Source organism: Pezoporus occidentalis, unplaced genomic scaffold (genome assembly GCF_034315485.1).
Source record: "Pezoporus occidentalis ecotype Australia unplaced genomic scaffold, CSIRO_AGI_Poc_V1 ctg26, whole genome shotgun sequence".
Taxonomy (NCBI): Eukaryota; Metazoa; Chordata; class Aves; order Psittaciformes; family Psittacidae; genus Pezoporus; species Pezoporus occidentalis.
In genome coordinates, this window is record NW_026914502.1 from 4,282,376 (window position 1) to 4,306,106 (window position 23,731).

General features: G+C 38.5%; 1 long non-coding RNA gene across 4 annotated transcripts in view; it reads right to left on the minus strand.

Annotated features, from left to right (window-relative positions):
- Positions 1 to 23,731, minus strand: part of LOC134166399 (uncharacterized) — a 290,152-nt gene that overhangs the window by 67,701 nt on the left and 198,720 nt on the right. For all 4 annotated transcript variants that reach the window (XR_009965854.1, XR_009965856.1, XR_009965857.1 and 1 more), the window contains exons 5-7: positions 16,791 to 16,857; positions 14,477 to 14,630; positions 1,089 to 1,184 (exon numbers count right to left, since the gene is read on the minus strand). This is a non-coding gene — a long non-coding RNA (uncharacterized LOC134166399). The remainder of the gene's footprint in view (positions 1 to 1,088; positions 1,185 to 14,476; positions 14,631 to 16,790; positions 16,858 to 23,731) is intronic.

Genomic DNA, 23,731 nt, shown 5'->3' on the forward strand with positions numbered 1-23,731 from the left:
TTCTCAAAATTTGACAGGAAACACAGGCTTTAAGGTGCTGAAAACTTTTCCTATTTAAGACTGTTATTCTCTATGCTGTAATTTCAGTATCTTAGAATAGCTAACCTTCAGGTGACCCTATACTGGGATAAAAATTATGTGAGACCCTTGTTGAGTGCTTCCTGCAAGATAAATGAGTCAGGTAGGTACAACATCTGCTATAAGTAGATGACACAAACCAGTTTCTCTTTTCAGTAATAATAAAGTGTCTTGTCTTTCAATACACTTTTAGTTTGCCTAATGGGATGCTCTGTGTATGCTACGCATTGTTTAACAAAAACAAAGAAACAAAAGGTACAACCAAACAGAAGCTTGCTGCCTTCAGGGCTCCCATGCAACTTTCTAGTATAACCAGTGAAGGGGCAACCTTACAGGAGACACAGCATGCACTTTGCCAACTTTCTTCCATAAACCATATGGCATTTGCAACATGCTGTCACAGTGAGTGAAAGATTAAACTTCCCAGTAGTTCTTGTTAAGAGAAATTATCATCTGGCACAGCCAAATGTTATAATGATCCTGGCCCAGAAAAAGAGATTCTATTTTAGAAGCAATGGCTCTGGTTTAGTGCATTAGGTAGAACTGGTGCCCACTGGATCACGGAAGATCTAGACCACATCTATGTTATATGAACAGCAGAGCTAATCTGCCAACTAATCAATACTGTTCTACATTCATCTCTTCAGCGGGTGGAGGAAAAATTCTGCTGCTTCTGCCTACACTTCAAACTCTGGAGGAGATTCAATGGGAAAGGAGTGGAATAACACTTACTCAGAGTAGACAGCCATTAAATAAGCACCCCAAAACAAACTGGAGAGTTGTTATTTGAGAAGTGTAGATGTCCCTTAAGTTAAAAAAAAAAAAACAAAATAATTCCTTTCAGAGTTAACAAGTTACCTTAACTGGGTCCCATTTCAGGCTAAAGAGAGGTTTGTAGAAGAGACCCAGTCATCTCATGGGGCTTTTGAACACAACATTATGCCTTATAATGGCATTTCTATTGAAATCAAGGGAGCAGCTACACAGGGTTCTAATGAATCTGTTCTTACCAAGTTCTTGACATCCAGGGAAATGCAGGAGCAGAAATGAGGCTTCAGCCTTTGTCAGCAGAATATATTGTACTCTTTTCACCAGGCCTGGAGTACCTATATGTAAAAACAAAACGCCATCAAAAAGGTCACACAAATTCGGCCACCAGATTCATCTTCACTGTTAGTGACAGGGTTTGCACCTTGAATCCTGTTTTATAAATGTGGTTTATTTCAAGTAATAGAATATAAATATGGTTTTGACACAATTAACCCCGAAGCCCGATGGGAAATAACAACACAATATCAACATTTTCTGTAACATGATTTTAAGAAGGCTGAATTTCATTCCTCTGCACCAAATGACTTGGAACTTGAAGAATAACCTTTTTTCTTTCATAAAATAGTATCTGTGAGCTCTGTCAATTTTAGTGCTCCCGCCTTGGTCTCTGGCAGCTGAAAGCACATATAGTTATGCTTTTATTATCATCGCTTTTTAAACTCGGAAAGAACCCTAGGTATTTTTTCCATTATCCACGGAATACATCTTTTACAGCAAGATTATCATTGGGTTTTAATTTCTTCTACTTTTTAAAAGTGTAGGATTTGATTCAGACGTTTATTTTCAAGCAGCTAATTATAGATGCCATTTTTACATTCTAAATTCTTTCTTCCACTATAGGTCTAGTTCTATACACTGTAAACTGTCTTCCTATAGCCCTGAATTTTGCTGGATGAACTCTGGGGAAAACATATACTTGGGTATAGTTGTCATCTTAGACATCAGACATCGATATGATACTTTCGATTTACAGAAGTAATTAACAATGTAATAACATGAAGTGAAAATCATCATACTCTGTTTTGTCTTTCTTGGTTACTCTATGAAAAACAGTGAGGAATAACCATGTCCTTACCTTGAAACATTTCTAAGCAGTCTTTAGCCAAAAAGGCTAACAAAAAAGTTAAGTAGATACACAAATGTAATGAAGAAAATACAAAGGGTGTATTTGTTACCTCACTAATGCAAGAGTTTTTCATTAGTGGTTTTCCATTACTGAACAAGGGGTCACTGTTCACATTCTTATTCTTCCCAAAATATAAGAAAAGAGCTCAGAAAGCAATGGGGACATTCTTTTAGAAGCAATAAATACTGTTGAACTTGAACAGACAACGGGTATGAGTGGCAGGTATTTCTTGAGTAATATTTCCATGTCTCTATAGGTATTCCCTCTACAGAGTCCATGTAACTGCTGAATCATTGCTAAATAAAGGTATACTTAATGTGCAGGCATGTAATTATATAAGAAATTAGACTGATTTACAAAGACAACACAGATTCCAAGACTGAGTCAGAAAAACTGGTGAGGACATCGTGTGCTTAGAAGTCATGATGATGTTTCATGATGCTGTTCTTTCGAGGGAGAGGTTCTCTGTAGCTCTGTCTCTTTCTATGAACAAGTGGCATGTAAAATCTTGTGCAGATGTTCCAGAGCACTATGCATGGAGAGAATATATGTCTAGAGAGAGAGACAGATGAGCACAGTTCACATGTTGTTTGTGTCTCTGGGTTATGATTTGCCTTGGAAGAAAGGGGAATATATTCCCTGTGAATGTGCATTCGGTGCAGTTCATCTTTCATAAGTAATAGCTGAATATCACACATGGAATAGCTAATCTAATTCTAATCTTCTATGGCAAAATCCCTGAAATAGTGTTAAGCATGTAACAGTCATAGAGTTACATTTGTAAGGGAAAGTTTCCTCGTCTTTTGTAAAAGTACAAACAGTTTAAAATCAGTCTTTGCTTTTCAAACATCTTTTTAACATTATGACCTATACCTGCATTTCTGAGAGAGGGATTATGAACTCCATTTTCTAATAAAATTATAGTAACTTCATGCAGCATACTGTAATATTAATAAAGTACATACCATACAATTATGGTGATTAACTTAAATCCCAATAAAGTTGTATCATTATGGAGAGTGTACTACATTATGTAATTGCTTCTGCCTCTGTTACAAAAATCATCTTTTAAGACAGAAAGAATCCTATTACAATGAAAGCTCCAATTCCATGAATGTATAAAGCAAAATCTTTCATTTTCAAATCTATTCTATGAAGGGCTGTTTCTCCACAGTAAGCTGAAAGTGATAAAGAATCTGTTCCAATTTTACCACCAGAAGACTAAGGCAAGACAGGGTTTATATTTTTGACTGTGTCCTGATTTCAGGACAATGGAAGTGATAATGGAAGGCATCATTTAGCACCTTACATGACTTGTCTACAGAAAGCAAAGGATTTCATTATGCTGGTTTGTTAAGGTTTATGAACTTCAGTCTAGGCAGGATAAAACCTGCGCAAGTGTAGGGCTTTCTATGGTATTCATGATCAGGGAGCATCCCACCTGTAACAAGGGATTTACAAAGAGAGAGATTTTGTATTTAAAATAACCAAAAACATTTTTACCAAATAAATCCTAAAAAATTCTGGCTGAGCCTGAGTCAGATAAAGGTTAAAAAAAAAATCGGATCTTTATTCAGGCATTTCCAGAGTAAGAAAGAAAACAGAGAAGTCAGAGTCAAATGTGTCTCTGGTATCTCTTCATAGGAATGCTACAGGGATACAGGACATTTGGGTGCTTCCTTCAGAAACAGCAACAAGAAGAAAAGCAAATCCCCTCTCACCTGTACATCCTCTACTGTGGATCTGAAAACACCACATTATGAAGCATGGTTCTGTACCAGATGTTAGTCTGCCTTGTAAACTGGAACTGACTCATGTAACAAGCTAAGACTTCGTAATTGTGTGGAAGTTATCTGAATATTTTAATGGCAAGTAACTAAAAAAAAAAAGCTTGAGCTGTGTGTACTCATGTGGGGATACACACACACACATATATATCACACAAATATATACACACAATATATACACACATATGTATCACACAAATATATCTGTACATACATCCATATTATAAACAAGTCTCCATATTTACAGGCTTATTAACTGTTTCAGAGTTAATACTACCACTCTGGCAGGAGGTTACTTGAGTTAAGGGATGTATGTGCACTCCTTAAAAATAAATTGTAACTGATTTTACATACCAAAGGGAAGCTATGTCCATGTGGAATGTCAGTGCTCATTATTTTAATGAAAATACTTCAAACTCAAGAAAATAACCTGAGTTATTAGAGAATTACAGAACATAGGTATTTTTCATCCGCTCGCTAAGTATGAAAGTATAAATCACGTAGAAAATAGCAATAATAATGATAATAATTTCAAGGCATTGTGTATCACTTGGCTGGTCATTTTGAATGTAAGGAATCAAACTAAGTCAGTACAGTTTGCAAAAGACAACTGTAATGATAGGCCACACTTTTCAAATGTTGTGAGGGTGGCTGGTTCATTTACTCTGCTTACGAGACCTAATTTCTGATGAAGCCTGCAGTTATTTCGGGGTTAATAAGACTTTCCTCATTTCGTTACACTTGGGAACTGTAAAAGTTTTTGAAGTGAGTAGGCTAAGAATTACTCACAGATGCTCTCAGCTGCAGATCACTTCCTCATCTCTTTCCTTGCCTCTCTATGCAGCTAATAAGAGACAGAACTGTATCCTACAGCTTTCATATCAGTCTTCTCACTAACAAAGCAGAAGTTGTCTACAGAAGCGTATAGCCTCCCCTTTGGGATTCAGTGCCTGATAACAAGTTGGGTTTCCCATTAATAAAGCTTTGCTTTTCTTTAGAGAAAGAACTCTGAAGAAAGTAGCTGCATATAAAACCCACCACCCTACTCCATCTTCTCAAAAGACAGCAGAAGAGATCTTCCTCTGGACTGAATCTCCCATTTATTTATCTCCTACTTTCCCATGTTAAAAAAAAATGTGTACAGATGATGTGTGGAATTTAAACTAAATTGAACCAGACCTACCAGTTTTTTCAACACTTTTTTTTTCTGGTGGTGGCATTCTAGGATTCAGTGTATTCATAGGTAGGATCTTCCAGAAGTTTATATATATATATATATATAGGTTTCCTTCAGAAACTTTCAAGCCTTTTCAACAGAACACATTTGTCAATGAACTAGAGTACGCATGAAGGCGAGAAGTCAACAAAACTAGTGACTGCGTCTTGCTCCTTTCTTATTTAGAACAACAAATGCTTGTCACGATGGGAAGCTTTCAGCACGGATGCAGTGCTCACATAGGTGTAACTCAGACACATGAGCAGAAAAATGGTACCACATATAATGAAAATTTAATAACGAAGATTTAAATAGTGAAAATTTTATTTGTGTTCTTTCAAGGCCACAAAAGCATAGTGCATACCAGCTGTCAAAAATGTACTTGATGTAAGCTTTCCTGTTGATTTAATACACAGAATAGCATTAAAAAATTTCCAATATTCATAGCGAAAATTGATATAAACTGTAAATTCTTTGATAACATTCTCATTGAACTTCTTATCACAGTTTTTGCTTTGGAAAAGCAAACTCAAAAGTAAATAGAACGAAGCAGGAGAATCAAAATCCATAAATGAGCTAGCTTCAACTTTTTGTAGTACCCCTGCTCAACTTCCCTCTCTGCTTATCAGATTTGTACCCATATCACACCTCCACCTGAGCAATGTCTGACTACGAGCATGTTAAGCAGGGGTGCCTCTCCTGGCATTTCCCAAATCCCTTCTGTCAGTACTCGTCCACTTTGCAAAGAACACTCAAATATGCACTGCAGCAGAGGCTGAAGCTCAGGTGTTTCATCAGGATGAGAAGTGGCCCAAGTATTAGGCTATGAAACCATTCTCACTTTCAATCTCTGTTGTTCACTTACACTCTAAAACATTCTGGTCAGAACGGGAAAATGTCAGCAGGAGGAACTCCACAACAGAATTCTCCCTAGCAAATGGCTAAAACCAGTTTAGAAGCTGTGCAGGAAACTAAGTTTGGTTTTCCATAAACTTACAGCAGTACATTTGCCAAAGCTATTAATTGATGTAAAAATAGCAGCAGAGTTTTAGCAGTCTAGTTCAGTTATCTTCTTTTTCTGACCAAAATAATTTGGTAGACATTTGGCAAACTGCAAAACAAAAAAAGCAGCGTATATTTTTGTAAATAACAATTATTTTTAAACCATCCATTTAATAATATTTTATATTTAATATATTTTAATTTACATATTTATAACGCTTAAATTTATACAGTATTTTTGTAAATATTACAGTACCTCTGAGTAAGCGCTGTGTAAATGTTAACCAACTGCTTTTCACACTAGCAGTGTATTTCTAATCTCATTGGTTAACAACTGACCTTGTCAATACCTTTGTTAATATTCTAGGGAAAGAATAAAAGGACTGCTCCTTCTCCTTAAATAATACTGCCCTCCCAAACTTGTGTTTGCAAAATGGTGATTTTTTTTCTTTCCCTACTTGGTCAAACTTCTTCAAAGCTCAGAGAGCCTTTTTGCCATATGATTATATCAGAATTGCAGCTTTCTTTAAAAAGTTCTAGCCTCAGGACACCAGAGACAGGACTAAGAACTTAAATCTCATGATCTTCAAAGATAAATAAAAAGCCACTCAAAATTATTACTTTTATCTTCTCCCATGGGTCTGACTCATATTTGAAGACTAGTACTACTGCGACGGCTTGAAGGACAAAAGAAACAAAGACAATATCTGGTCTTGCTTTTGCAAGAAAAGAGCTGTACAATTTTGCTCAGTAACTCCTGGTTTTCATTCCAGTTCTAAAAGCCTCAAATTCCTGTCTTCTATGCAGAAAGAAAACCCCTGCTTTTTCTTGGTTTATGTTTATGAGAAAAGAACAAATAAATCCTAGCCCCCTGTGACAAAAGAAAGGGAGGAAAGGGAGATAAGACAAACTCATCTGCATGAATACATGCAATTCGAAATGCAAGTGAACGTGGTTTTGCTTTCACAGATTTGGACTGGTGAGTTCAAGTTACAGGTCTGTGATGTCATTCTGGAAGCTCTAACCTGATGGGACAGAGGAAAGGCACTGAGAGAAGCACACTGCACAGAGAGAGGGCTGTCATGTGTTGAAGAGAGCTGGTTTACATGTGCCTCTTGCCAAGCCTCTCTGCATGAGCAGGAGGCATATTTCATAGAAACAACACAGAATCACAGAATAGTTTGAACTGGAAAGGGCCTTAAAGATCATTCAGTTCCAACCCTCCACTGGCAGGGACACCTTCCACTAGACCAGGTCATTCAAAGCCCCATCCAACCTGGCCTTGAACACTGTCAGGGATGGGGCAGGCACAGCTTCTCTGGGCACCCTGTGCTAGTGTCTCACCACCCTCATCAGAAGAATTTCTTCCTAATATTGAATCTAAATCTACCCTCTTTCATCTTAAAGCCATTCCCCTTTGTCCTATCCCTATAAGCCCTTGCAAAAAGTCTCTCACCAGATTTCTTTTAGGCCCCCTTTAGGTACCAAAAGGCTGCTTTAAGGTCCTCTGGAGCTTTCTCTTCTCCAGGCTGCACAAGCCCCACTCTCTCAGCCTGCCTTCACAGGACCTCTCTTCACAGGAGAGGTCCTCCAGCCCTCTGATCATCTTCATGGCCCTCTTCTGGACTTGCTCCAAACGCTCCACATGCTCCTTATGTTGGAGGCTCCAGAGCTGAACACAGTAATCCAGGTGGGATCTCATGACAGGATATTTGGTAACAAAAAATAAAAGTCTGAAACTGAACATCAGCATACAGGCTAGTGTGGGCTAGGTATGGACAGACACATGGAGAGTTGAAACAGGTCTGAGGAAATACTCATTATAAGCCTCATAAGAGAAACGCCTTACTAAAGATTTTTTAGTTACAGCTCGTTGACCCTGAAGTAATTAGCATTAAATATCACTTAGGGAAATTGCTATCCTATGGTACCTGACACGGTGAAAGAATATAAGAGGAACTCGCTCTGACTCATGTAGCTTTGAACTTTCCTTTCTAAATACCATGCAGCTTTCCAATCTAGTAGTAAGTAACCCACGAGGTGAACTCTAGTCTGCAGCATAATGGAGTGAGGGACCGGACTCCTGCCTTCTTAGCAAAGAGGGCTACAGACAGCTGTCACTGCATGTAATTCCCTCTCTCATTCTGTTCTGGCTGAATGGCAGTGCTCTCCTTCCTGGCATCCTTAGCAACTAAAATCATTGCTTCTGAGAACTCAAAAGCCCGAGGCTACATACTAGCACACTAGCAGGCAGAACAGCAGAGGATGCTGAGGAAGCAGCTGGAAGAGGCTGACAGTGAGAAACATCCACCATCTCCATCACTGGATATCTTATGAGCTTCATACCTCTCACATGAAGTGATTTGTGACACATTATGTTGATTCTAAGACAGCACAGACACCTGCACCTCACCCACAAAAGTCACAACCTCAGACGAGGCAAATGGGCATCAACAAAAGGGCCTGCAACTTTGCATTTGTAGAGGTGCTACAGAAAAGTTATGTATTTTTGCTGTGGAGAAAGAAGGCTGACTTTGAACAAGCTAACAATTGTTTGCAGACCAAAGAGATTAGTAACTGAGCAATTTCCCCCCCACAGGTTGGTTGGCTTTGTGGTAGTAGCGCTTTTGCTGTACCGTGTTTGTAAGTGACAACTTCCTGGAGATGTAACCTGCTGTGTATGTTTCTGAGATCCTAAAACCTCACTGTTACCTCTACATAAGCACAGGCATACTTCTGGCTGGTGACACTTTGTCAATATTGCATCACCCAAGAAACCCCATTTATCCTAGAATCATTTAAGTTAAGATCTACCAGAGTGCAATTCGTACTTACTACTACAAATAGGTTTCAGTGGAGACTCCTTTACAGCATGCCTTAGTGGCACCAGAAAACAAACCCCTCTTATTCTTTTCATGAGCCAAAGGGTCCAACAGAAACACATGTGGGCTATAAACCAGACAATAATGGAAAAACAGGCAGTTCTTTAAAACATTGCAAAATTTATTTCTGCCAGAGAAGCCTCACGTGATCTAAAACTGCCTTGTAAGACCTTATATTCAGAGAGCTTTTGGCAGCTTTCTTTTGTTTTACGCTTTCTTTTCAATCCAATGCTGCATTCCTGGGGTCCTTACAAGGTGGCTCCTGTCTTGGCGCTTTAGCTATTACTGACAAGTAAACGAATCTATGCTATACAACCCTACACCCTATCACCATTTAGTGGGAGATGTTTTCCCTGCTTCCTGTCTGGAATCTGTTCCTCAATCAGCGTCATGTTTTTTGATCTCTGTATTCACATTTATTCTTGTTGAAAAGGTCCAAGGAGAGATTCCTAGCACTCTATTTGTACAAGGGTCTGCAACCAGGCTTCTAAAATATATCTGTGAACACAACATCAGGTTCTTGAAGTCCTGAGCTTTTTTTAGCCTTGGTGTTGGCACTGTTGGTTTCATTTTTTTGAGGTTGCTTACTTCATCTTAGCGGTATCAGTGTAATCCAAGATAACTCTTCAGAAGTCAATGGAATCACCTAACATAAACCCACATACATGCATGGAATAAAAGCCTCTGAGTCACAGGAATAAATCTGTAGCCGTTTGACTAGGCTGCCTTCAACTAACCACTGGGTAATGAAAACGTTCTTTGCTGTGAGATTGACTCTGTTAGAGCTTCTCTTTCTCAAATCCCATATAACATGAATAGATAGCTTTTTACTCTTTTTACTCTCTGTGGTACATTTCATCCCTCGCTCTGTGTGAAGTTTCAGATATTAGATCTTCTTGTTAAAATCTGATAACAAGTCAGACATGAGACAAGTCAAAGATTTTTGTATGCTCAGTCCAAAAGGCCTGCTGGGTGTTTCCCTGAGATGGCTTTTTGTATGTGATATACTGATGTGCCTGTGTCTATATGCTACTACTATTTGTAAGTTGTTCACCTCTCATGGTGACCCTAAACAAAATTTGTTGCTATGACTTTCTTTCCACACATTAATCATCTTTTAGAAAAGTTTAGCTACTTTTGACTATTCTGCTATAACTGTAATTCACTGGTAAATTAAATATAGTCAGGCTGGATATATTCCGGTAACATTTTTAATGGAAGATTAGGGGCTGGAAGTAGGTTGCAGGAATTCCCTTTTTGTAGAGGTGATGTTGCTTGGTTAATGTAATCTGCCACACTGCAAACCATTCCCCATAGCCGTGCTTTCTCTTTTATTTCTCATTTATGCTCAGTAGATATGAACGCATAACAGAGAAATGTCATCTTGTACGTTATAATGCCAGTGAAATGAGAGATGCTTAATCTTAAATGAGAGTTTCTACAGATATTTCCAAAGGAGAAGTTAACAAGTTGTCCAGTTTGGCTCTTCTGACCAAAAATCAGCTTTCTAAAAACACCTCAGTGTGATTTGACAGAAATTTGAATACTATTCATTTTAGAAAAAGGATTGCATCCACTTCACGACCAGGTGAATGTTTTAATTTCTCCCTATAACACTTTCTTGCCTTCAAGGTTTTGTATGCATGCTTCATTGTTACATGGCTTTTCCTATATTGTGGTTTTGGAAGTAGAATTCTGCCTCTGTAATTTTTAACTGTTACTTAATGATCATCAGTTATCAGGTTTGACTTTTTTTGTGACTTAATGATGATCATTAAACTGGGTAAAAATGGGAATTTAAAGTGGGCAATTCATCTGATTTGGACAAAAATCAGGTGGACTACCTTACAAACATTTTACAAGCTTTTTTTTTACTGGCTTTCTAAGCTACGGTAGTATTTGCTTGACACATCTTCCACTGAAACTTTAGTTACTGTTTGTTCTGAATAGCATGAAAAGTTAAGAAAAGCCTGCAGTTTCTTAACATGTTATCCTTTAGAGGCAATGCTCCAGTAAAGTCAATCTGATTTATGCATTTGGTCAGCTGCCCCCAGACACAAACATACTCTGTATACAAAACAAGGAAACGCGTTGGCACTTTGTCTTTTCTTGCACATCACGCTATGTACCCCCTCTCACCTGAAACAGCACTGTCTTGAAGAGATACTTCTTTTTAACTTCCAAAACCTCCCTGTTAACCAATAAACTCTTAAGAAAGCTCCCTCCCAATTCCCAGATTTTGAAAAGCTTATGGGTTAAACATTAAACATGCTCTATGAAAGATATTGCTATATTAAAATGTACTGTATTTGAAATACCTGTGTGAATACTCTAAAATATTGAAACCACTGAACTGCGATTCAGAAAGAGAAATATATGGAGGTCTGGCTTGGGTTTTTTTTTGTAGCTGCATGAATCCTATTGCAGCATGGGCTAGCCTCCATGTTCCTCAAAAACACAGGTGAAATTTGCTTCTAGCCTCATTATGAAAGTGAATGGATTTTATGGTTAGACATGGTTGTAGTCTTCATTGCAAAGGGGTTTTTGTGGTAGAGGAAAACCAAGATGAATCTGACATGGTTTTCTGTTGTTTGGTTGGTTGGTTTTGTTTTTCTGGGAAGAAAAATGAAGTAGGATATATCTCCTCTGGTCTTGTGGAGCTCTACTGGCTATTTCAAGACGACTTTCCAGCACTACATTTTTCAGCTCTAAAACTACCTAGTGTTCCCTTTCTTGCTATTGTCAGAGAAAAAAAATGTGACCTTTCCATTCACGTTTTTATGCTTATCTTGAGGCTACACAATACTTACACTTTCTTGGCCAGACATAAAATTTACAGACAGCCTTAATGAGATCTGTTTATATTTAAGAGAATCTGACTTGTTTCAACCATACATCTTTGAGTTCAGCAATTTGCTGACATGTAATTTGTCAACATGTAATTTGTCATGGGCTTGGGTGATGTCCAGGGAGAAATATGAGGACCGAAACATATAGACTGTGTCAAAACTTCACTCCATGCCCCCTTGCAGTGGAAGGGCATTTCAGATGCATAGCACACCTGCTTTTAACCATACATCCATTCGTGCACATGCACAAATAGAGGTGTGATGATCCTTTCTGTATCCCTGTGTCAACGATGACAATCATGACAATGATGGCATGAGGACCCTTCTGATAATTCTGCATTTTTTGCCATTGTATTTACCATGATGCTGCATGAATGCGGGATTCCCAGCATCTAAAGGAATGTAAGGTTTACTGTAAGATTTACTCACTATCCTGCAATCCTCTTTTTATTCTGTCTTATTAAATCAGCTATTTTATTATGCCATTTGTTGTCAGGCCCTTCTTACCTAGATATGAAAAGAACCCTGTGCTGTCCCTCTACTTCTCATCCCCCGTTCCTCAGTAGAGAATAGAAGCCAAATTTTAGGCTAAGTTTTGGGGAAAGGAGTTTGCTTTTCTCCTCCCTTCCATCCTCCTCATGAGAGTAAGAAATCTACAGTTAGCATTCAAACTGTTGTGCTAAAAGGCTTTCTTTACCCTGCATGTAGCAATCCAAAACAGCTGCTGACATGCATGTGGACCGTTACCCTAGTTTCCTTCTCTCTTAATCCACTATATGAAAACGTTTGGGGTTTTTCCTTCAGGAGTTTCTGTCCAATACTCTAAAGCTAACTTTTTACCAGATGATTTTGTCTGTTCTCAACAAGGCAGCACAGAGCTTCCTATACATCATAGCATTATTCTAATTAAGCTTTACAGCCTGGCCATCTAATAGACTCGGAAGTCCATGACACAGTTGTTGCCTAAGCGCTTCATTAAAATCTTCAACAGTCTTTACAAAAGGTAGGTAAGCATTAAATGATCCACTTTCATAACACTTTTCCAAGTAATTTAGAAAATGATTTACATCACAAATATAGTACTATATCTCAGGAAACCAGCAATTCTGTGGGGCCCAAATGATATGATATTTGATATTTAGGAAGATTTATGATAATGGCATTCCAATATGTGTCAAATTAGGCACTTATAAATCATTGGTCACATTGAATATCTGAATTGAAGTGATTTCATTAAGCCTAATATAAAAAGAGCTTGCCAAATCAATCTCTTTGGATGCCAAAACTGAATGCTTTAGGAATAATATTTTTAAATATAAATAATTACACTTAAATAATCCCATGGTTCATTCATTTTAAGGTCCTTTAATTCATTCCAGCCTTGCGTCTGATTTCAAACTTGCAAGCATTATTAAAGTGGCTTAAAGTGTTTAATGCAATACATATGGGATGGTAATGTTGCTAACTCCCTCAGGCGCACGCTGAAAACAAATGTTTTTTGCAATTTATGCAGTAAGAACAGTACTTCCTCCTAATGAGTGAACACCAGACAAGTTTCAGAGGACTGTTATTATTCTTATTAAAAGCATTTCCGAAACTCACAATGAGCTTTGAAAGCAAATCTCTGTTATTTTGCTACCACAGTTCCCTATTAGTGTTTATCTAAAACACACCAATGCTCATCCAATGAACCTTAAAGGAAATGGCATAAGAACAAGGAGCAGTTAGACCAGCCTTCAAGAGGTTGTCTATGCACATCCATGTCCTTCAGGTTCACAACATCCAGCCTATTATTTTTTTATTGTTCTACCAAAAACTATCCCACAACTACAATATCAATCATACGTTTTCAAATAGAAGACTTGCTTATTTTCAATTGTTAATTTATCTTTACTTTCTGCAACTAGAAGGAATGAGTACGTGATAACAAGAAACTCTTCAGCCCTAAACCACTGCTAAGTTTAAGACTGATGACCACCTCTACTAAGTTTTTGTTCATGTTTCTGTTTTGAGTTTCCTTGTTCAGTGAACATAACATACACATTTTGCATGTCTGTATTTCCACTTCCCTGTCACTACTTCAAAGTATTTGTGACCAGAGCTGCAAACAAAACCACAGAAAATAACTGCCTAATATCCCTGGATGTATCGATCAATACTTACAACTATTTGGTATTACTGACCATCACAGAAGTAGGACTTCCTAACACAGTCAAGCAAGCGCTGCCACTTTACTGTGGGCTCCATCCTGGAACACCTGCTGCAACCCACACCGTCCTAATACGGAGGAAGGTGCAGAGCTGCAGTAGCACATGTGGTCACACTTTCCTTCATTCCACGCAATAAATTCCTTCAGTAGATGTTTACTTGTGCTATAGTTAAAGATCAGGCCTGTTTGCCAAATTATCCCTTAATGCAAGCAAGAAAGCAGGGAAAAGAGGCAGAAAAGAGCTTGAACTAGGCAAGAAGAGAACTTACACTTGTCATGTTTTTCTCAGTTATATAGCTAACTAGGCATATAAATAGGGATGAAAAGAGATAACAGGCTGCCTGAGCACATCCATCCTATCCTCATTGCTCCTTCTGGGAGAACATGAACTGGTGGAAGGAACAGGTCTACATCTAACTTCATTTTCTGGACTGCTTTTGCAGCTACCTGTCTTATTGCAAAGACAGTAGATGATACAGTGACAATGTATGCATACCTCTTTTCCATAGGGCCAGAGGTCCACACTTCGTGCCTTCAACAGTTCTTTGTAAATAGAGCAGGTCTCCATTTTCTCTCTCAGTCTGTCCTTGCACTGAAGAGTCACTCCACCACCAACTTGTGCAACCTCCAGATTTTTAGCTGGAAAATCCCTAAGAAATGAAAAGAACTCAAGTTATCAAAAGAGCTTTGGACAAACCTGCCGATAGTGCTAGTTTCCTATCTTAGTATTTCTCATATTGCACTTGAAATAGCACCACTTGATATAATTAACAAAATGTGATTTTCCCCCTCTAATCCCCAAATCATAACACACCTAGAATTTGAACATTCACCTGTAATTACAAAAGTTACAGTCTACACAGCATTGTAAAATAAACTGCTTCTGATCCCGACCCAATACGTCACCTAGACTTGTCTTCATTCTGACACGTTTCAGGTGGATGTGAATTGCTCCTCACTATCTCACTTGAAGCCTTCAATCCGATGTAACAGTAACATCCAGGAACAATCCCTATTATTTATCTCACTGTGGATTGTACATAATCTCCCGCAACTTTATTAGAAGGTACAGTGGTTTAACTTTTGTGAAAAAACAATTCCTTGCTGTCAGAATGTGGCTGAAAAGTATTTTCTAACCTATCTTCTCTCCGGCAGCATGCCAGAGTTGGCTGGGATTAATAACTCCACTCTTTCATTATTGTTTTAATATTTTTTCCTTTTATTACAGCTTTCAAGCAGGATTTGGGGGATGCCAAAGCATTATAAAACTTCCCGAGGAAAGTTATAACTGAAAGAAAGCATTCTGAAACAAACCTGATGGAGTGTAGTTTGCTGCTGAGTTTTGTAATTCCTAATGAGAAAAACACCTCCACTCCTGCTGGAGCGGATAAGAGACAGCCTCTGCTGCCTCACAGCTGACAACAAATGGAACCCAGGGGATGCAGAGCTTAAGTAGGAGTCATCACTGTTTCTAAGTGCTTGTGAGACCATTAGGATCAGTGCTTTAACTGTACTGCTTAGTTTGCTTTCTGAGTTGAGAACTCTGTGATGGCTGGGGTCTGAAAAGTGTAAAGAGATGAACTGATTGATTTCTGGTTTTCAGCTAAAAGTAGGACTATGTCTTTGTTAGTGAACAGACACTGACTACCACATGGCTACTATTACAGAAGAAATTGTCCAGATAATTGACAGTTTTCTGTTTCTTGAGGACTACATCTCCAAGTATTGAGTCTACAAATATTAACTTGACAAAACTGTTGTATTCTATTGAAGGCTCAGAGGTTTATTTGTTTTCATTCTCTTCTGTCCTCCCCCTCATTTTTAGCTGTTCCCAGTCTTTGGAAGCTGCTTGTTTGCTTCAACACTTCTTCGCTCTGGGCTCACCTATATGAGCTACCCACTGCTGGGCCGCTGTGCAGGGTGCTGGCGATGAAGGTTTAGCCACTCTCTTTTGATTTTGACTGATTTTGCCATTCTGCCACAAAATCAACTGGAATCTAGGCAGAGGACATTCCCAAGACTCCTCATCTCTATTATACAGTTTGGCTCTTAAAGCCAAACGGCAAAAGCTACATGCCTCCATTTTTTTTTTCTTAGTATCAATAATGTAACATGTAAATGAGCAAAAATTGAAGCACAGCTAGCTATAATCCAGATTTATTCACTGTGACTACTGCCCTAACCTAGGAAAACGTGCTTTCTCCTGCTCGGTTCTGTCTTGTTTTCACGTTTCTTTACAGTTTCTTTTGCGAAGATCTCTTTTGAAAGTTAGCCAGCGAGGCTAAACCATCCTTTTGTGCTAAGCATTTAAAGTCTTCTGAAGTATTTATGTTACTTTATACCTTATGAAGTTGACGTGGCCTGCTCAGATCATTCATCTTCTTAACACATTTCCCAAGGTTGACTTGAAAATATTAACTTCATCTGGGTTTTTTCTCAACAACAGAACTGTAGTCATTTAATATTAGGAAGCTATTACTTAGTAATGGGAATTCAAGAGTTTGTTAACTTTTTACTATTTGAGAATGTAAAACATTACTGGTTTTGTTATAGTCTTAAAATAACTTAATTACTTGTTAAATTGCTCCCAGTCTTCCAAGACATGAAGTGACATGGTTTAGTGATGGACTTGGCAGTCCTGGGTTAACAGCTGGACCTGATAATCTTACAGGTCTTTTCCAACCCAGTTGATTCTATGATTTTAAGGCAATTCATTACTATTAGTAATATATTAAGGTGTATTGCTAACTCCTTATGATAAAGTTACAGTGACATGTTTAATCAAGCCCCCACTGATGCAATTGTGCTACCTGTATTAACTCTGCAGAATCTGCTGCAACAAACACCTCCTTCCTTGCTTTGTGAATATCTTCAACTCTGCAGAGAAGTGTCAATAATCAGTTCATCAGTTTTTCACCACAGAAAAGAAGAATCTGTGGTTTAAAAAGCTTATGTTCTTAAGAAAATCCATTCTGATGAACACTGATGGAAAAATGGTTTTCTGTAAGTTTGCTTTGAGTGAGGCATGGCCTATATAAAGCACACTGGTTATGAATTATTAATGCAATAAGCCAGAAGGCTTAAGAAGAAAAGCCCTGTGCTCCCCCTCTAGGAGAAGGGAAAAAGTAGTGTGGGAAGGTTTCATTTACATAAATTATTATTCAGCACCAATGCATTTTTTTTTTCACTTAGCATTCTGCTGTAGTAAGAGTCTGTATTCTGAGCCTAGGAGTACTGTGTAATGCTTGTGAAGGAGTAAGAAATGATTGGGGAAGACACAGCCTAGGGAAAGTGATTGTCCTGAGCAAACTCTTAGGTACTGAAATCAAAGCCAGTAAGCAAATTATCTGATGGGCTCCTTGCAGGGGTCCTGTTTTGCTCAGAGACGCCAAATGCTCCACAAAGATGATGTTGCAGGACAAGATCAGAGGTGACAGCTTTGGATAGAATCTGGCAGCAGAAGTCTGTCTGAACCTGAGCAAGGAGAAAGAGCAAACCTAGCCCTGAGATGATCTTGAGTCTGGAAAGGGGATTTGAGAAAGTAATGGTGAGAATCTCATGAATGAAGGGCTGTATTTCAGAAAGCCAAACAATCCATAACTGGAGCAATGTAGCACCAGCCATATCTCTGTCAAATTCTTTGAATTACAGCTATTATCTTCATTCAAATGAAAATAAGACTTCTCCACTAACATAAAATTAGTTGCAGCTAGCCATTCCCAAGAATTACTACAAGTGGTGAAGGAGAAGTAAGGGCAAGCAGAGAAATCAATACCTAGATTTCAAATAATGTATTAACTTTCCAACTTGAAAATGGAGCTGCAGTTGCATCTGTATCTCAGACTATGTGTTCCTAACTCTGTTTCTGAATGCAATCCAGCATACTGACATCAACATCTGGCAGTAGAAAAGATGCATGCTAACCTGCATTCATGCAGTTCTAGACATACTACAGTGAGAGAACATCACTACAGTTCGTTTTGCCAAGTGTTAGCTAAATATCAATAGAAAAAGTAGTAGTTTATAAAATGGCCTAGGTGCAAGATGGTCTGGACTCCATTTTTCTTAGGGAAAGGAATGCAGATTTGGATTCTGTTCAGGGAAGTTTATCACAGAGTGGCACTGAGTACTGGACACTCACCCTTCACATCCGAAGGCTGGGTAGCACCGCTACCTTCTGCAGTGAAGACCACAGCTATGCCTGGCCAGTCAGTTATCATAGGTTTTCTTTATGCTACAACCATCTAGTGACTTGAACCACTTATTTATCCTAGTTTTCACTTGTTTTCAATGCCTTAGAGGTTTTAGTGACTTCTGGCTGTCCCTGATTTCCTCTTTGCTAAGCCATTCTTGGGTGCTCCCAAAATCGTGCTTTGAGCCGACTGCCTATTTTGTCAGACTCGGAAATGAGAGACTTTCATTCTGTGTCTTTCCTAATGCTCAAATGCAAGCATGGCTTTGTCAGCTCTGTGGCAAAGATTGCTTCACATTTTTTAAAGAATTTTATTTTATTTTTTTAGAAAGCCAACCTCACTTTGCATGAAATAAAACAGATGCGCTTTAAAACTTTCCAGTTGTTCCTGTTTCCAGTATGCAAATCTGAGCATTTGCAGAATTCATTATATTTCCCTGAAGTTCGTGCAAATGTTAAAGTAGCATTATTCAATTATGTAAAGCAGCAGGAAAGCTTTTCTTCTTTGTGTCTTAATATAATAGCGCAAGTCAATATTCATGCTAATATTAACTGGAAAATTAATACCATTTCATTATTGCTGTCACAAATAATAAATATAAAAGCCTGAATAAGTGGATAGACAACACTCCAGTTTCCCCACTTCATAAGATTATTTTCAGTATTTATTTATACTGCAACTAGACATGAGTTAAAACCAACTGTGCTAGGCAATCTGTATTTAAAAGCTGGGCTAACAGCTTACCTATGGTCTCCTCTTATCCCAGGAGAAAAGTATAGTGGGCTTCTTTCCATATGCAGAACTCCACTTATTTTAAAGCACTCCTCATGCCCCAGGTGCTCTTAGGATAGACCAATAGGCCATTAAAATATATAGACTGTATGAAAGACATTTGCTGGAGGCTTGAGGCTTTGTCTTTTATGATTATTGTATTTCAAATGAACACACTCATATCATTCAAACTCGTACCCAATTTGGATTTAGCTAAAGTGAATATAAATATATGCATAAATCTGCAAACACCAAGGGAACAGCACAGATGAAATTTAGGCTCTTGAAGTCTAAGCTAACCAAGTTCTAACTGTCTAAAATTAGTTTTAGCTATGTAAATTTAGAGGAGTAGTAAATAATTAATACACGTATCCACAGCTCTCTCCATACTGATTTTAAAAACAAGTGAGTTCTGCTTAATCCTCAAATCACAAATATAAGCTAGGGATTGGTGACTCTTCACTGGGGAGCTGAAGGCTTGCATTGACACTACCCTGAATTTCACTGACCTACGGGATGCTCCTGATTCTCATTATGAGAAGCAGACTCAATGCCAAGGAATGAAGTGGAAGTTACACCTTGGAAGAGTTAAATGGTGACATCTTGCTTCTTAATACAGATCTTGATCTTTACCATTCCATCTTTTTTATAATAGAATTCATAAGGGCTATAAAAAAACACATTAATGAGATAAAAGCAGGTTTATTTCACATTGCTGCAATCTTGTGTTTGCAACAAAGGATTATTCAGAAAGCAATTCCTACAAAAGAAGAAAACATGAAATATATCAGCGTGCATATGCATGCTCTTTTTCTCTTTCTTTCCCTCAATTTTTGCTGCATGTATATAATGTTAATTTTGCCCCATATCTTGGTAATTTCAAACTGCAGCAAGGCAGATACATCTCTAATATGTCTCATAATAACAGCCAGAATACACATCGGTGTGAATTTTACAGAAAATACACTTGGATATTGTAGAAACTTTACTGTTAAATAGAGGAATGTAGCAACTGACCAAGTAACAGCTGCTTGTGATAGGTAATACAGGCTGAATAACGTAAAGAATTACATACTCGGTGGGCAGTGAGAGACTTCCCTTCTCTTAAGATCCAATGCTAAGGTGCTGTGTGCTCTTAGAAAGGCCTTTTCAGTACTGGTCTTTGTTTCCCACTTTCTGATCATCCTTTCTGTATAAAATGCATTCTGTTGGTGGACCACCCCTCTGCATGCAATGGTAGAGCAGTTGTTACTAGTATCTGATCTCTAAGAACAGGAAAGTATTGCCTTAGTACCACGGTTTGGGGGTTGTTTTGCTTTGGTTCGTTTTTGGGGGTTTTTTTTTGTTTTTTTTTTTTCCATAGTTATTGCACTGAAAATGACAAAAATCCTCCAGGGCACTAGAAATTGGTGTTGACAATTGCCAAGTGATATTACTTCCCCTCTGAAGGTCACCCACAGGATAAGCAGGATGTTATAAGACACAGCATGGCTAAGGAAGATGTCTTTCAGAAAAGACTGAAATCCAGTGTTGCTAAAGACATTAAATTTGCAGTTATTTTTAGACAACGGAGGACCATCCAGAGACTAAAACTGAATAATTCCCCCTGTCTGAATCCGTTCTCCATCTTCATCTGGATAAGCTGGTTAACGGTTTCTGCAGTAAATGTGTTAACACAGAGTCATGAGTCCTTAACCAATTTGTGACTGCAGTGGAGCAGCACAAAGACTGCCACACATGTGTTGAATGACGCACAAGAGGGAGAAGGGTGACCTTCTCCTTTTCACCCTGCTCATGTAACCCCAGTTAGCCTCCACTGCACACCCAGGTGGCCTGTGTGTCACTGTCATCTCACTCCAGTGCTCTGCAGCCTGTGGAAATGTCACACTCATTTCATGCCCTAGGACCCTTCAGAGATGCAGTGGGATAGATCCAGTTCAAACGCAACCCAGCTAACGCTTGTCCCCTTCAGCTCACATGGTACCTGCGTCCCTCATTAGGTGTGAGTAGGAGGCCCCTAGCAGAAGAAACCAACAGGTTTTCCTTTCTTTTATTTGAGTCAAGACTACAGGGAAGGCTTTTCTCCAGAGTCTGCAAAGTGCTGTTATAATGGACTTCTTTATCACTATGAAGTTCTATGCTAAATAAACCAAGCATTATTCAGGACTCAGATTTGGCTGCGCTTGCCTAACTCCAGTTAAGTTCCAGCAACTAAAACCCACACAGGCCCTTTTAATTAAGATGCAAAGCTTACAATACATTTTAGTGCAAGGCAGACAGGATTTAACTGCTTCACTACTGACGCTGCATAAACTCCAGAAAGCTGTTATTCGTTAACGCGTATAAGGAAACTCACCCTCTGTAATTAACATGCCTCAGTGAAGACTGTAGTCTTCACCACACTGGATTGTGAAAGAATATTGCACAAAAGCAAATGTCAGCTCTTTGTGACTCAGAAATCATTAATATTTTCACAGTCTTTTATGTATCACTGTGTTAAAATAGGAATCTTGTATTTCCCGGTAGTGCCTTAGTAGGAAAGTAAACTAAATAAGAAATACACATTGCTTTATTAAATGGTCAGTGAAAGTATTAAACTTTCTTTCACTGCATTGTAAAATGGTAGGAGCCAAACCAGTTTATAGCAGTGGGGATTTGCCCCTTTTTATTCACTTCTCTCAATAAAAGTAAGAAAACCAGTCTCATGCAGAACTCCTTAATCTCATTTTTTGTACTCATTCTTTATGATGACTAAATTACAATTCTGTCACAAATTGCTTTTAGAGTATAATTAATCCAGACCCAAATAATAATCACAATTAGCTACTGCATTTGGATTTGGGTCAGAGGCTTGAACTGGGCAGGTTCACTTCAGCTGTCTCGTGGGCTTGAATAAAGCTCAACTCAGCTTCACTGTGCATCTACATCGTCAAATGACTTAGCTCCTTGGTCCACTGCTGCATCCTGTCCCCTTGACCTTTCACACAGTATACTGGTTCATTCCTAGCTTCTCCTTTAATCCCTTTAAAATTCAATTTAGGAATGCTTTCTGGGAATAGTTAAGAGGCTGAACAAGCAGCACAGGTTTTAATGGGAAAGCAAAAGAAAACAAAATTCTAGATAGTCTTCTGATGCCAGCAATACCACACATGGCCTCATGCTATGTCACCAGGCATGCAACGTCTCTCCCTACCCCAGGCAGTTAAGGAGAGTAACTGCTCTGCAAGAGTCTGATACATTACTTCAGTGACTTTACACTGAAAACTCACAAAACAAAGTATTTTAGGATACAAAGGCCTTGCAGAAATCCCAGAAAAGCTTGGGCCAGGCATCCTGCAGGAGGAATGCAGCTGTAGTTCACTGGGAAGGACTAGCTGGGAGCAGTGTGAACACAAGCCACTGCACTACTTCATCTGGAGACAGGGGAAGAGTGGGAATGGCATCAGCTATCATTTTTTATATTGAGTCGTATTTTTTATAATATTTATATTTATATTTTTATGTGTTTATTATTTATTGAAATCTGCATTTATTATTCATATAAGCTTACTCATTTTTTCTATTGAGAAAACTTGTGGAGGAAAGTAAGCTCACTTTTTGGTTCATAGCTGCTTTGTCCATGTCCCAGGATAACAGTGTTGCTCTGTAATATTCACTTCTAAAACAGGGACAATTTTCTGGAGCAAAACAACACACTAAAAGAACCTAAAAGTGTAAAATAAAGGATGCTGCCAAGGGGAAGATTAATCCCTCACACACTGTCTTATTCAAGAGTACAATGAAAATTCAGCTGAAGCTTACAGAAGCTTAATGGACTGCAGTTTCCAGAATGGGTTAATAAACTGCTAAGGAAGCATATTCTGGTATGGAAAAGGGACCTTAGCTTCATAGGGAAAACAAGGTCATATGTACTTCAAAAAAATGTTTTGAGCTTGGTGTCTGCTTGGAAGCAGAAAATGAAAACAGGTCAAAAGACAGCAAAAGGTGAAAGAACATACCTACTGCAAAGGCTGAGCAGGTAATCACCTGCCGTAAGAGGTGGATAAACTTAGAAGCCAATATAGATAAGCAAGAAATTCTTCTGGGAACCAAAAGATGAGATAACTTATGAAATGTGCACCTGAAACTGAATGAGGGACCAAAGTAGTCTCCCTCTAGACTTTATCTAGAGTCAGTGACTTACTAGGATACGAGACAAACCACTACATATCAGCTCAAAATTTGATTAAGTTAAAGTAAGCCTTCTTAACTCTCATTCTAAGGGAATTACAAAGATAGGAGTAAAGCTACAGAAGCCCTGTAAAAGCCTATTACAATACATAAATCAAACCCCATTCTGGCCTCCTCCTTTTCTGGCACCTCTCGCCTACTAAGTTAGTATTTGTTTGCATTCATTTTCCACACCGTACCTGAATGTACTGCTCAAACAGGGAGCCTGAGCCTGTGCATATTGATCACAGCGCTTCTCACACAGGCCTCAGATCACCAGGAACAGGAAGAGATCTGCTGGGGTGAACAGAGCCCTTAGAACTGGCTTCATACAACATCTCCAAGAGGTTTCCTCCAGCCAGTCTGCTTTCTCTGGGTGGCACAGATGAATTGTGAATTATCACCTCATCTTCTGTAATTAACCATACCAAACTTCTGTACTTTTCAATATTCATCCATTATTACTTTTACTATGACACTTTGTAATGGACACACTAAATGGCAGGAAGCTACTCCTGATTTCAGTGCATGGAATAATGTGTTCCCACTTCCACAAAGAGACAAGGAAATTAACAATC